The following is a 14,283-nucleotide window of genomic DNA, read 5'->3' on the forward strand; positions in this document are numbered from 1 at the left end:
CCTTGTGACACTCCCTACCACTGGAACCCCTGGGGCTTTCCATTCTTTTGATACAAGTTTTTATGTTGAATTTTCTCCTGGGTATGACCCAGAGCATTTCTTTCTTTCTTTCTTTCTTTCTTTCTTTCTTTCTTTCTTTCTTTCTTTCTTTCTTTTTTTTTGGTTTTTTTTCGAGACAGGGTTTCTCTGTGTAGTCCTGGCTGTCCTGGAACTCACTCTGTAGACCAGGCTGGCCTTGAACTCAGAAATCTGCCTGCCTCTGCCTCCCAAATGCTGGGATTAAAGGCGTGCGCCACCACCGCCCGGCCAACCCAGAGCATTTCAAGTCATCTAACAAGGATGTTCCACGGTAAGTTCCCAAAAGGTACCACAGGGTGGCAAGTTCTTCAGGCCTTGCAAGGTTACCTGTCTCCGCTATGCATGCCCTCTGGAGCATAGGCCAGGCTGAGGCTCTGGGCTTCCATGATGTCTCCAGTACTATCTACATTGGCTTTTTCATTTACTTGGCCTGTTCTTCTGTGCTTGTCTCCTACACTTGAGGAAAAACAGATCCTGATACTCTGATACTTCAATCACTGTTTGAGGAGTGAATCACCAAGCAAAGGAGGAGGGACTGTCTCCAGTGCAGTCCTGGGACAAATCCCCTAATACTGTTTCCAGAATGATCTAACCCAGCAGCCTTGAGGCTGAGGTTCTGTCATACAAAGCCTACTTGTCATACTGGAGAGATGGCTCCTCAGTTAAGAGCACTGACTGCTCTTTCAAAGGCAGTAAGTTGAATTCCCAGCAACCACATGGTGGCTCACAACCATCTATAATGGGATAGTGCCCTCTTCTGGTGTGTCTGAAGATAGCTAGCTACAGTGTACTCATATACATAAAATAAATCTTTACCAAAAAAAATAAAAAATAAAAAGCTGACTTGTCCATTGAGGTCAGTTGGTCTTCAACAGGCTACATCTCTCTCCTGGAATGCCTTGCCCACAGCATTAGTGGTCTCCAGTCTGCAATGGCTTAGACTTGACATTTATGCTAAATATCACCCAGGAGCAAAGTCCTTTTGTTTTTATTTTTGTTTTTCAAGATAGTGTTTCTCTGTGTATCCCTGGCTGTCCTGGAACTCACTCTGTAGACAAGGCTAGCCTTGAACTCACAGAGATCAGCTTACCTCTGCCTCCTGAGTGTTGAGATTAAGGATATGCACCACCACTGCCCAGCAAAGCCTTCTCTTATTGTCTTAGGGTTTTACTGCTGTGAACAGACACCATGACCAAGACAAGTCTTATAAAGAACAACATTTAGTTGGGGCTGGCTTACAGGTTCAGAGGTTCAGTACAATATCATCAAGGCGGGAGCATGACAGCGTCCAGGAAGGCATGGTGCAGGAGAAGCTGAGAGTTCTACATCTTCATCTGAGGGCTACTATGAGGAGACTGACTTCCAAGCAGCTAGGGTGAGGGTCTTAAAGCCCACGCGCACAGTGACACACCTACTCCAGGAGGACCACACCTGCTAATAGTGCCACTTCATGGGCCAAGCATAGTCAAACCATGACACTTATAACAGTAACTTCTGGCTATTAGGGTCCAAAAATCTAAAACAACCCAAGCAGACACAAGAGGCCACACAAAGCAAGATCCTTATTTAAATTAGGCAGCAAAAACTGACCAGTCAGGGACAGTAACACAGACTCGGAAGCTGACTGCAACCCCAAACGTTCATCTTGGTAAATATTCAAGCAAAAATCATAAGGCCCATATGCATCTGTGCTAAGATATAGTTACAATTTTTCACCAATCAATCATTTTTTCTTTCATGGTTATGTTTTGGGGAACAAAATAAGAACAAGGAGGAAGCTGGCTAGCTATCTGGAAAGCTCCCCTAGAGACCAGGAGCTTCATTTCACCTGATGATCAAAATGGAGTCTGGAAACAAAATGGCAGCACTTAGGATAAATCTCGTTTGATTGACCCCAACAAGGCTTGCCTGGAAGCCTGCCTTTCTGAAGACTGTGCGTGCTACCCAGAACCCTAGCCTTCTGGAAGGCCACAAGGGACACAGTCAGGCCCTCTTCCATACAACTGTCCATCAGCCAATCAAACAGTTACTAATCCTTGAATCAATCTCTCTACTCAGTCTCTCCTCCTCTGTCAGTACGGAGGATTGAACCAGGGCCTTACACATGGTAAGCAGGCCATCTACCACTGAGCCTTCTTTTAAAAAATAATTAAATTAGTTGGTTATTTTATTTTAGTCAGGGACTCATCATGTAACTCTGGCTGACCTAGAATTCAGAGACGGCTCTACTGGGATTAAGGGCATGCACCACCATGCCTTGCTATTTTGGGACAGGGTCTCACCATGTCCAGCCCTGGCTAGTCTAGAACTCATAGAGATCCACCTGCCTTTGCCTCTTGAGTGCTGGGATTAAAGATGTGCACCACCATGCCTGACTCACTTCTTTGAGACAGTGTTCTGTTTATGGCCCTAAAGTTGTGATCCTCCTGCCTCAGGTTCCTAAGTGGCTGGGATTCCGGCTGTCCCACAAGGCTCAGGTCCCCTGCATCTCTTGACCAGTCCATCAAGTGTCGCTTTGTGCTGGTGCTTGTTCTGTGTCAAACTTAACACAAGCTAGAGTCATTAGAGAGGATGGAATCTCAATTGAGAATATAACTTCGCCGGGCGGTGGTTGAGCACGCCTTTAATCTCAGCACTTGGGAGGCAGAGGCAGGTGGATTTCTGAGTTCAAGAGTTTGAGGCCAGCCTGGTCTACAGAGTGAGTTCCAGTACAGCCAGGACTAAACAGAGAAACCCTGTCTCGAAAAAAACAAAACAAAACAAAAAAACAAACAAACAAAAAAAAGAGAATATAACTTCATAAATCAGGCTGCAGGCAAGCCTGTGGAGATTTTCTTAGTGATTGTATGGGAGAACTCAGTCCATTGTAGGTGGTAGCATCCTTAGGCTGGTGGTCTTGAATTCTATAAGAAAGCAGGTCTAGTGAGCCATGTGAAGCAAGCCAGCACTTCTCCATGGCCTCTGCAACAGCTCCTGCCTCCACGTTCCTGCCCTGTTTGAGTTCCTGTCCGTCAATGATGGACTATGCTGTATGGAAGGGTAAACCAGATAAACCCTCTTCTCTCCACCTTGCTGTTGATAATGGCCCCGAGACACAGAAACTGGCTTTCTATTAATAGAACTTTAGATTCAAGGTCAGTTGTCAGGTCAGGAAGAATGGACAGCGCCCTCCCCAGCTGGGCTGATGACAAAGTAGGTACTGAGGTGGGCAACTGGACTCTGACACTTTGAAAGGGTTGTGGACTCTTTGTGCTTGGGGTGGGCACCCCCCTCAGAAAGTTCTCACCCCATCGTAGGTGGCCACATCACCCTCACTACAAGACAGTGTGTCCTTTTGGATTGACACCCACGGGTTCCACATAACTTCTTTTACTCTGTCTTGGTTCAACTCATTCCTATATCCAGTTCTGGCTGCTGACTGTAAGACCCACCCTGAAAGCTGGACATGGTGGCACACGCTTGGAATCTCAGCCATTGAGAGTCTGAAGCGGGAGAATCATCTTGAGTACAATACCAGCTGGGCTACTTACTTAGTGAAGAGGAGAGGAAGAAAGCAGTCGGGAGGTGGAAGAGAAAGAACAGGAATTCAAGCTCTTCCTCAGCTCCATAGCAAATCTGAGGCCAGCCTGAGCTACTTGTTTGGACCCAGCTTCCCCAAGAGCCTGGGTTCTTGATCTTGGCACTACTGTCATTATGGGTCAAGTTCACTCTTTGTCATGGAGCCGTGACACAGTGGCAAGTTATTAGTAGTGTCCTAGCCAGTGCAAGACTGTCCAGAAAAACATGGCAACCGTGTCCCTAGACACAAAATATCTATCCTCTTCCATTTGGGGGAAGGGTGTGTATGTGTGTGTGTTAAAAAGTCCTAGAGCAGATGTTCTCAACCTGTGGGCCGTGATCTCTTCGAGGCTGCTTTACAAAACCCATTCACAGGGATCACTTAAGACCGTTAGAAAAAGTACAGGTTATGAAGTAGCAACGAAAATAACTTTGTGGTTGGGGGTCACCGTGACATGAGGAACTATCACAATTACTGGGTCACAGAGTTAGGGAGGTTGAAAACCACTAGTGGGAACCGGCAATATGGGCAAGAGAAGCAGAGGCAGGACGGCCCAGTTCAAGGCCAGCGCTGGCTACATAGGGAGACCCCGTCTCAAGAAAAAAAAAATCAAAAAGGGGGAATAGGTTGCCAGGTGCTTTGCACAGATGACTTTGAGTAGCTCTGAGGGAGCCTGGGCGCGATGAGTTGGGAGAAGCCGGTTCCTACCAGTTTTCTGAGGTCAAGGACAGAGCACACGAACCTTTCCAGCTGTGCTGCACTGCCCCCTGGTGGGCAGTGAGGGCTAGGGCACCCACCTGCCAGCTCTCTCCCCATTCTCTCTTCCTGTGCCACATAGGTCTCACAACAGTTCATACAAACATATATAGGCAGGGTGCCGATGAGGTAGTTCAGTTTGTAAACACACACGCCGCCAAGCCGGACAGCCTGAGTTCCATCCCTTGCACGTGAATGCTGGATAGAGAGAACTGACTCCTGTAGGTTTAACCACATGCTGCACATATATGAAATAAACAAATAAACACAATATAAAAACAAACTGGCTTGGGGAGGCGACTTAGTGGTTTGGCTGTAAGGTCAAACTCAGAGCTATCTGAGGCCAATATGTTGTAAAATAACAAAATAAAATTGTGTATGCCAGCATCTCAGTTTGTTTTGGTTTTGGTTTTGGTTTGTTTGTTTGTTTTGAGACAGGATTTCTCTGTGTATCCTTGCCTGTCCCGGAACTTACTATGTAAACCGGGCTGGCCTTTAACTCACAGAGATCTGCCTCCCTCTGCCTCTCTAGTGCTGAGATTAAAGGTGTGCGCCACTACTGCCTGGACCCACATTTTGGTTTTATGAAAGCATTTATATGTAAGAAAATTTAACTATATTTTTTAAAAGGTTTATTTTTATTTTATGTGCATAGGTGTTTTTGGCTGCCTATATGTCTGTGTACCACATGAATGCAGTACCTATGGACGCCAGAAGAGGGCGCAGAATGCGCCGGAACTGGAGTCGATTGTGAAGAGGAGCCCTTCTCCCCGAGGAGCTGCCGGTGCTTCTAACCACCGCACTATTTCTCTGCCCCTCTGAGTGTATCTTAGTTACATTCACTGCAGTGAACAATCTGCATTGTTCATCTTTTGACAGGTATCATTTTTTTCACCTCCTTTGTCTGAAATAGAACGCAGCCTAGATTTTCAAATACAAAGTGGATACTGACATAAAACAAAACAAAAAAAAACAAAAAACAAAAACAAAACTGGGCATGGTGGTGCACACTTCAAATCCCAGCACTCAGGGAGGCAGAGGCAGTGGAAGAGAGAGAGAGAGAGAGAGAGAGAGAGAGAGAGAGAGAGAGAGAGAGAGAGAGAGAGAGAGAGAGAGAATATGAATGAACTGTGCATTGCTTTCTCAGAGGACCTCAGTTTGGCTCTCAACTCCAAATCCTGGGGATCAGATGCCTCTGGCCTCACACTCACTCAAGTGTACACTGTCTCCTCATGCACATATAATTTAAAAATAATAAAAATAATCTATGCCTTTCCTCCACAAAAAAATAAAACAAACATTTGAATCACAAAACCCTATGAAGGCCAAATAAAACCAAGCCTAGGAAATAATGCAGAATGAAGAGGGAAGAAGAAAGGATTTGTCCTGCTCTCCTTTTCCATAGATAAGAAAGTTCCAGAACTTTCTAGGAAGTGACCAACCTTTGACCATACTCAGCAATGAAGGGTATCCATCTGTGTTCAGATGTGATCTCTTCTTGGTGGGACTGAGCTCTGACATGAAGCACCCAGGGCCGTTCACTCTCCCTTGCACACTAGCATCTACTCCTCTGGGCTTGTCTTTAAAGAGGCTCTAAGAGCCCTGTGTGCTGGCAAGCCTAGGGCAGCCACTCTCCTGCTGAGGCAGGAGGATCCCTAAGAATTTGAGGCCAGCTGTAAAAGGGCAGTCTGGGTTTCATAGCAAGATCTTGGTTCTGAGAGAGAAAGAGAAAGGCATTTGTGTGGGCTCTCCATGCGTGTGTATGTGGGTACGATGTATGTGAATGCCTGAATGCAGCAATTCCCCCCCACCCCCACACACGCAAGCTTGTTCACCACACACAGTGGCACGGCAGGGAGAGAGAAGACAGTTATGGATGTGACCTTAAGGTCTAGTGGGTTGCTTCCTGTTGGCTACTCTGCGGCTATTTTCTGTGGTGCAAGCGGGCTGAAATAACTGCTATCTCATGGCAGAGGGGTTGGTATTTGGAGAAAGTTCCTCCTGTTTTTCAGCCTTCAGTCAGTCTTCAGGACCCTCCCCTCCCACCCCCACTCTAAGAAAGAAATGCTGTTTTGCTAATCACTGAGCTTGAGAGGGTCAGGGGATCAGAGAAGTGCACCACCACCACCACCACTCAGCTAATTCATGCATTTTAGATCACGTCTTTCTCTGTAGCTCTAAGTGATTTACAGCTTGGCATAGCCCATTCTGGCCTCGCAGTGGTCCTCTTGCTCCTGCCTCTCATGTACTGGGCTTGTGGGTGTGCACCACTATGCCCAACCTTACGCTCTAATATTTACTGACACAGTCTCCACACAGGGCAGCCACCAGCTTACATGAGCTTTTATGTGAATTGAGGAAAGATCTCATAGTGATGTCGTTAGAACAGCAAACCCCCTTCTGCTGGACAAATACCCTAAGAAACACACAAGCCCGCACTGTCAAAGTTGAAAGGCGTCCCTTGGGTGTGAAGCCCTTGTGCAAAACTTAACTTACAGCACACCCAGTGACTCTGCCTCAGCTTCCTGAGTAATGGGATTGCATCCATGCACCTCTACACTTGGCAGCAGTTCTGCCAGTCCTTATGTGAAGGCTCAGTGCTCTGTGACAGACACTGGTGGCAGTCGCTCTGGATTCCTTCCTTGCCTTCTACCTGGAAGAGAACTACGAGGTCTTGGATGATTACAAGAGTCCCACAGGCATCATTAAAGAGTGAGCATCAGTGGGATGGCAATGGTGCACACCTTTACTCTCAGCACTTGAGAGGCAGAGAAAGGTGAATCTCTGAATTCAAGGCCAGCCTGGTCTACAGAGCAAGTTCCAAGACAGCCAAGGCTACAGTGAGAGACCATGTCTCAAAAAAAAAAAAATCCTTGGAGGGAAGCAAGAAGGGTGAGATGCTTTTGGCGAGCCAGGGATTAACAGTGTCAGAGCCCAAGGCTGCCAGACCCTTTAGTGACTTTTATGAACCTGGAACACTGTCTGATTATTTTTCTTGTGTTTTACCAATCTGTTTGCATTATAAGTGGCTGTCTTGGGGCATCCTAGCATCTGGGTATCTAGTTTGTTTTCTGAGGAGGCAGCATGGTAAGACCTCATCTATAAAATATATGCATAGTGCACAAATACTCAGTCCTCTCAGGACTATAGCAGGGGCAGAGAGGATGGAGAGGGGATAAGGAAACCATCTGTCACTGGCCATGATGGAGTATAACTTTAAGCCCAGCATTTGGGAGGCAGAGGCAGGTAGATTTCTGCGAGTTCAAAGCCAGCCTGGTCTACAAAGCAAGTTCCAGAAGAGCCAGAGCTACAGAGAGAAACCCTGTCTCAAAAAAAAAAAAAAAAAAAAAAAAAAAAAAAAAAAAAAAAAAAAAAAAGAAAAGAAAAGAAAAGAAAGAAAAGAAAAGAAAACCATCTGTCGTTCATGTAGCATCTAGTGTGGTCCTGTACCATTATTGCCTTTCAAGTCCATTATCAGTCTTGAATTTCACAGAAGTGGCTCAGGTCGGGCCTGTGGCCATGGAGTCTGGGTTCAGACCCTGCACCTCTGTCCTTGCTGGCCCCAGCAAAGCACAGGTTCACCTTCCATCTGCTTGTCCCAATGTGGCTGTGCACAGTACAGGCAGCAGATTTATGTATCTCCCTCCTACCTGGATCTAGCGGATGGCTCTGGGACAGCGATATCTGGGTGCTAGGCTGGCTTGCTCTCCAGAGCTTCACTGCTCTGGTTAATAACCATTTCCTCCACCAGCCTGGGTTGTCCCCTGGGAGGAGTGGGGGAAGCAGGCTGGACTCAGTGCGCTCTCTTGTCGCTCAGAAACAATTTCACAATTTCCCACTGTTTTAGGTCAATGGGCATTTGCCGAGGGGCTCGATTTCCTAAGACAACCTACTGGGCAAAGTAAAAGAACGCGTCCTGCAAACGGCACACTTCCATCACCCACTGGAGCGGGCCTGCTCTTCCAGGAAGGTGCACCTGACCGCTCTTTCACTCTCCCTGTCCCCTCTGTGTCACAGGGGGTCCCCTCGTACCAGCTTCTTCAATTTCCCTCCCAGAATGGGTTCTCTTGCCCCTCCCCACAGCAGGCTGAGACAAGTGGCCCCCAACCCCAAGCCGAGATCAGCTGGGCAGAGCACACGTGGTTGGCTTTTGTCCCTTCATCCTCCCTTCATCCTTTCTTTAACTTCTCTTTTTTTTCTTTTTCTTTTTTTTTTTTTTTTTTTGGGTTTTTCGAGACAGGGTTTCTCTGTGTAGCCCTGGCTGTCCTGGAACTCACTCTGTAGACCAGGCTGGCCTCAAACTCAGAAATCTGCCTGCCTCTGCCTCCCAAGTGCTGGGATTAAAGGCATGCGCCACCACTGCCTGGCCTTTCTTTAACTTCTCAACAGAATCTCCCACGCCCCTGGACTTGCCATTCATTCTTCATGCCCCAGGCTTCTGCCCCACCCCACGTTCTCGTTGAGTCAGCTAGCCACAGAGAGCCCCTAAGTGTGGAGGACAGCATCCAGTTCACAGGGCCACATGCCTTTGTGACCACGGTCTCCCTTGGAGACCACACCTCCCTTTGTGACTATGCCCTCCATCTAGCCTCAAGCCTCTCAGATGCCCAATCTTCTGACCGTCCCTTCCCAGTTCACTTGTTTCTTCAGTGTTAGATACTAGTGTCCCCAGCACCCTCCCCACCACACACACCTCCTGTCATTCCTAGCTCTGAATGACCTGTGGATAATTCAGAGCTCCAGACATCAGTTCAGAATCTACTTCCACCATTTAGCTTAACGCCAGCACCTTAGTTCCAGCCCTGGGGTGGCCGAGGCAGGAAGAGCAAGAGTTTGAGGTTGGAGCTAGGGAGACGGTCTGGTTGGTAAATTGTTTGACACATGGAGGACCTGAGTTTGGATCCTCAGTATCCATATAAGAGGCCAGCACAATAGGGCACACTTGTGACCCCGGTGATGGGAGACAGAGACAGAAAGATTTTGGGGGCTTGCTGCCCAGCTTATCAAGCTGAAGATTCAGGTTCAGTGAGGAGCCCTATCACAAAGTAGAGAACGGTTGAAAAAGACATCTGCTGTTGACCTCTGACCTCTCCACACGCAAGAACACATGTGCATTTGTAACTGGACACCATCCCTCCCTACCCCCACATGTTCCTGTACACATGAGGCTGCATACAACAAGACACTGTCTTACATACAAATTTAAAGGTCCGATTTTCTGGATGTCGTTAGGGCCGATGCCAGCTCTTCTCTGTGCAGATCTGTGTGGAGGACTAGAATAACTGGTGGATTTGAGTGCCAATCACAGTTTAAAGTGTGACGTCACTCAAGTCCCCGGGACTGATCTCCTTCAGGGCTCAGCCCACCCATCCAGTCCTCACAGAGCAGCCAAGGTTAGCCCTTTCCAGATACAAGTCTGATCCTGGCAGATAACTGTCTCACTTTTGTTAGAATCAGGGCTGAGATTGGGGCTGTGGTCTGGACAGGCTGCACAAGGTTCATGCAGGCTCTATGCCTTCACCGGGCACTGGACCCCTCAGCCACAGGCGTAATCTTCCTTGTAGATAACCCACCTGACTAGCTCGCCTCTCCCTCTTGATTTGACGTGAGTCAATTTCAAGTTCTGGGAGTTCTGTCATTGTTTTGTGGCAGGTTCTTATGTAGCTCAGGCTAGTCTTGGACTCAGTATGTAGCCAAGGATGACCTTGAATCCTGACTTCCTCCATCACTTCCTAGGTGGCTGGGTTACAGGTTTGCCTACCAGCCTATTTAGAGGTGTAGAAACCAAGGCCCAGATGTCCTGAGGCCCCTGCAGATGTCTCCTGGCTGTCAGGGAGCAGGGTTCATCCCCAAGACTGATCCAGAACAAGACAAAGCACACCTAAGTAGTTATGGTTTTCTCTCCGAGCTACCTCAGCCCATGTCTCACCCAGTCGCCCACCCTGTACCTACCACATTGCTGGACTTCGGCAGAACCCGTGAAGGCTTTTTTTTTTTTTTACACAACAGTGGTCTGTATACCTATCTCTGCCCTTTGACTGTGACCTCCAGGAAGACAGAGACTGCATTTGATTTCTGTGTCTGTATCTCCATCTGCTTCAGAAGCAGATACTGAATACACCAGAAGCAATAGTGTTAGCACTCACAGGGCAGCTATTCAGGAAAACATGTTCATTTAAAAATTTTCTTAGCCGGGCCGTGGTGGCGCATGCCTTTAATCCCAGCACTCGGGAGGCAGAGGTAGGTGGATTTCTGAGTTCGAGGCCAGCCTGGTCTACAGAGTGAGTTCCAGGACAGCCAGGACTACACTGAGAAACCCTGTCTCGAAAAAACCAACAAAAACAAAACAAAAAAAATTTTTTTCTTATTTATTTATTTATTTATTTATTTAGAGACAGGGTCTCACTGTGTTGCTCTGGCTGGCCTGGGATTCACTATGCAGACTTGATAGATAGCCTCAAACTCATAAAAATCTGCCTGCCTCTGCTTCCTGAATGTTGGGATTAAAGATGTTGGGATTAAAGATCCATACTTGGATCTTGTCCACTTTCAAAGCCTTTGTGGGGTGTGTGTGTGTGTGTGTGTGTGTGTGTGTATGTGTGTGTGCGTGCATGCATGTGTGTATGTGAATGCAGGAGCCACGGCACCTATGTAGAAGTCAAAGGACAACCTGGAATGACAGTCCTCACCTTCCACCTTAATTGAGACAGGGCCTTTTATTTTTCCCTTTTGTGCAGACCAGGCTAGCCCGCCTCCAGCCTTCCAGGTTTTCTCCTGTTTCCTGCTCCTGTCTCCCCACTGGAACACTGGAATTAAACTCCCATGATACCACATCAGGCTTTACATGGGTTTTGGGAATTCAAGCTCAGGTCCTCAGGACAGTGCTTTACTCACTGAACTGCCATGCCCTCCCCCCCCAGCATCCTGTCTTGGCCTTGGCCTTCTAGACCCATGGTCACAGAGACTTTCCAAGGTACCTCAGATTGAGACTTTCCTTGAGGGCCCACCCCAGAACTAGTGTCCTGGATTTCCATATATACATATTTCCATATGTATATGTGTGTATATATATATATAATTTTATGTGCATTGGTGTTTTGACTACATGTATGTCTGTGTGAGGGTTTCAGAAGCCCTATAATTGGACATTTGAGAGCTGCCATATGGGTGCTGGGAATTGAACTTGGGTCCTCTGGAAGAGCAGCCAGTGCTCTTAACTGCTGAGCCCTCACTCCAGCCCCCTTTCCCCAAAATCTTTTTCCTGGCTCCATATCCCCTTGTGCCTACCCATGAATGACAGAATGATGTTTTATTTTAATAAAAGCCACCAACCTCAATGGCCACCTTTTCATGCTCTCTGGCATTTAATTTCAATCTTTAGTCCCATGAGGTCATCCTTTTTGTCCTCCTTCAGGACTGAATGGATCCCAGGGCAATGTGTGTGCTAGGCAAGTGCATTCACAGATGAGTAAAAGCAAGGGTCAGGAGACTAAACCCATTGCCCCAAGTCTACCACCAGCACAAAGGCCCCTTCCAAATCAGACAGATTTGATCATCCTGACCCTCGACCTTTGACCTTCTGGTTCATCCATTCACCAGTGAAATGCCTACTGTACATGAATCTGTGCTCTGGGTAAATGAATGTTCCTCTTGAGCTGCAATTCCTCAGAGAACCTGTTACCTTATCATGTGAGGTGATGTTGATCCTGTACCAAGTGCAGAGGGTCCCAGAGTCCCTGTGATCTGTGAAACCTGGCAGAACCATGAGGTTTGCATCAGTGCCTCAGCTGGAGGGTCTCTGGCCTCCAAAACACACAGATACATGTGGGTGCCAGAAGACACTTTAATGTCTATCCCCCATTACACTGGGAGTATGGGGCAGGAGTGGGGTGGGCGTGGGAAAGCTAGTGAATCTGGAGAAGGCAACCGTGACATCCACGATGACTCTGTGTGTGAGTGGCTAATCCTAAGGTCTCCTCCAAAGGGTCTCCTTGTCCTTTGCAAGTAGAAAACTATTCTACTGGTGAGGCAGTCCCGAGGGATAGGTTTACCTGGTCTTCTAGCTGCAAATGTCACAAACTAGATTTATTTGGGTCACAAAATTATTTCTTTAAAAAGCAAAGTAGGGCGGCCTAGAAGAATGGAAAGCTACACACTTTGGAAGAATACTAAGTTTGGGACTCACTGTGAGCCTCTGCCGGGTTCAGCTCTCAGTGCAGACGACCCAGCCTCCCTAGGCCTCGATTTTCCCATCTATAACACTGGAATAATGAAGTCTACCAAATTGGGAGGCTAGGTTGGACAAAATGCAGTGTAAAGTATACAATTCAGAGTCTGGAACACCGTAAGTGTTTCAAGGAGGCAACTTTTGGGTGTTGGTCCAGTTTCAGTGGTAATTGCTGAATTTAACTGCCTATCATCTTACCAAACTGAAGCGGGGACAGATTCCTAAACTCCTGAACTCCATTTCCACATGTGGTCAGAGCCCCTCGCAGGCTGGACGTCGGCAGCAGGTGAAGGACTCGCTGCCCCTGCCATAACCCACACCCACACAGCGCTGAGCCTACACAGGGACTGCACGGTAACGCTTTAGGAGGAGGGGCTGTGGGGTTGGGTGACGTCACTCAGGAGGAGGGGCTGCGTATGTGGGCGGAGCCCCACGATGGGCAGTGCCGGACTAAGTTCCCGGCTCCGCCTCCGGAGGGAGGCTGCGGAGGGGCCGACCGGAAGTGCTTCCGCCTCCGCCCGCCTCCGCGCTCCCTGTCGAGTCTCTGTCGGCTCCGCGAGCGAGGTCATGCCCCGGAAGTAAAGGGGCCATGTTGATGGGTGACCCCGAGAGAGGTACTGGGGCGAGTGGCGAGTCCTGAGGAAAGGTAGCGCGTGGCCCGCGGGTGAGTGAGGGAGCGAATGAGGGCGGCCGGGGATCGCCCGCTTGAGCTTGGGCCAGTCGGGGCTACCGGCTCCCACCGGGGCCTTCAAGTTTCGCCCTGCCCCGGCTCAAGACCCGGTTTCCTCAAGCTACGGAGCCAGCCTGGCCCCGGGGTCTGCGTCCCCGTCCTCTGGGAGTTGTACCCTGATCGGAGCCTATAGTCGGTCACTCAGCGACCTTGTTCCAGCCCCTGCGTGACGTTCTCCTTCCAGCTCTTCGTTGTTTTTCTGCATCTTTTGCATCACGGAAGACCCTCAGGGCCAAAAGGGAGTTTCTCTGCAGTTGAGGAAAAAAAAGGGACAACGGTGGTTTGCCCAGGTTCGCGCAGCAAGTTAGCGAGGTCAGAGGCTACTGCTTCTGTCTTGGAGCCCAAAGTCCAGATCATTTTTATTTTTCATCCAGGTACTCCCTTCACCCCCTCAAACACATACAGGCTCATACAGCAATTGTTTCTTCCACATGGGGTTATCGGGAGGATTCCTCCTTCCAGCATAGTTTTGAGCCTGGTGAACACTGGGCCCTGTGCTGGTAGTTTGCTGAACACCCTGAAGCGCACACATGCAAGACCCCTTCATTTCAGCGAGTTAGGGTCTGGATTGTTGTGGTGAGTGGGCAAATTACTTCCTTTTGGGAACATGTCGTCACATACTTGGTACACTCTTTAATCTCGGCTTTCAGGAGGCAGAGTCAGGTGGATCTCAGAGTTTGAAGCCAGCCTGGTCTACAGAGTGAGTTCTAGGACAGCCCGGGCTCCATAGAGAGCTCAGGAAACCAAATTAAACAAAAGGAAAATAAAACAAAAAAACAAAGGAGTAGAGGGATGTCTCTGTGGTTAAGAGCACTGGTTGCTCTTCCAGAGGACCCAGGTTCAGTTTCCAGCACCCATGTGGTGGCTCACAACTGTGTATACAACTCCAGTCTTGGAATATGACACTGTATGACACTTTCAAGGCATACAATG

Source organism: Grammomys surdaster, unplaced genomic scaffold (genome assembly GCF_004785775.1).
Source record: "Grammomys surdaster isolate TR1022 unplaced genomic scaffold, NIH_TR_1.0 125852, whole genome shotgun sequence".
NCBI classification, from domain to species: Eukaryota; Metazoa; Chordata; class Mammalia; order Rodentia; family Muridae; genus Grammomys; species Grammomys surdaster.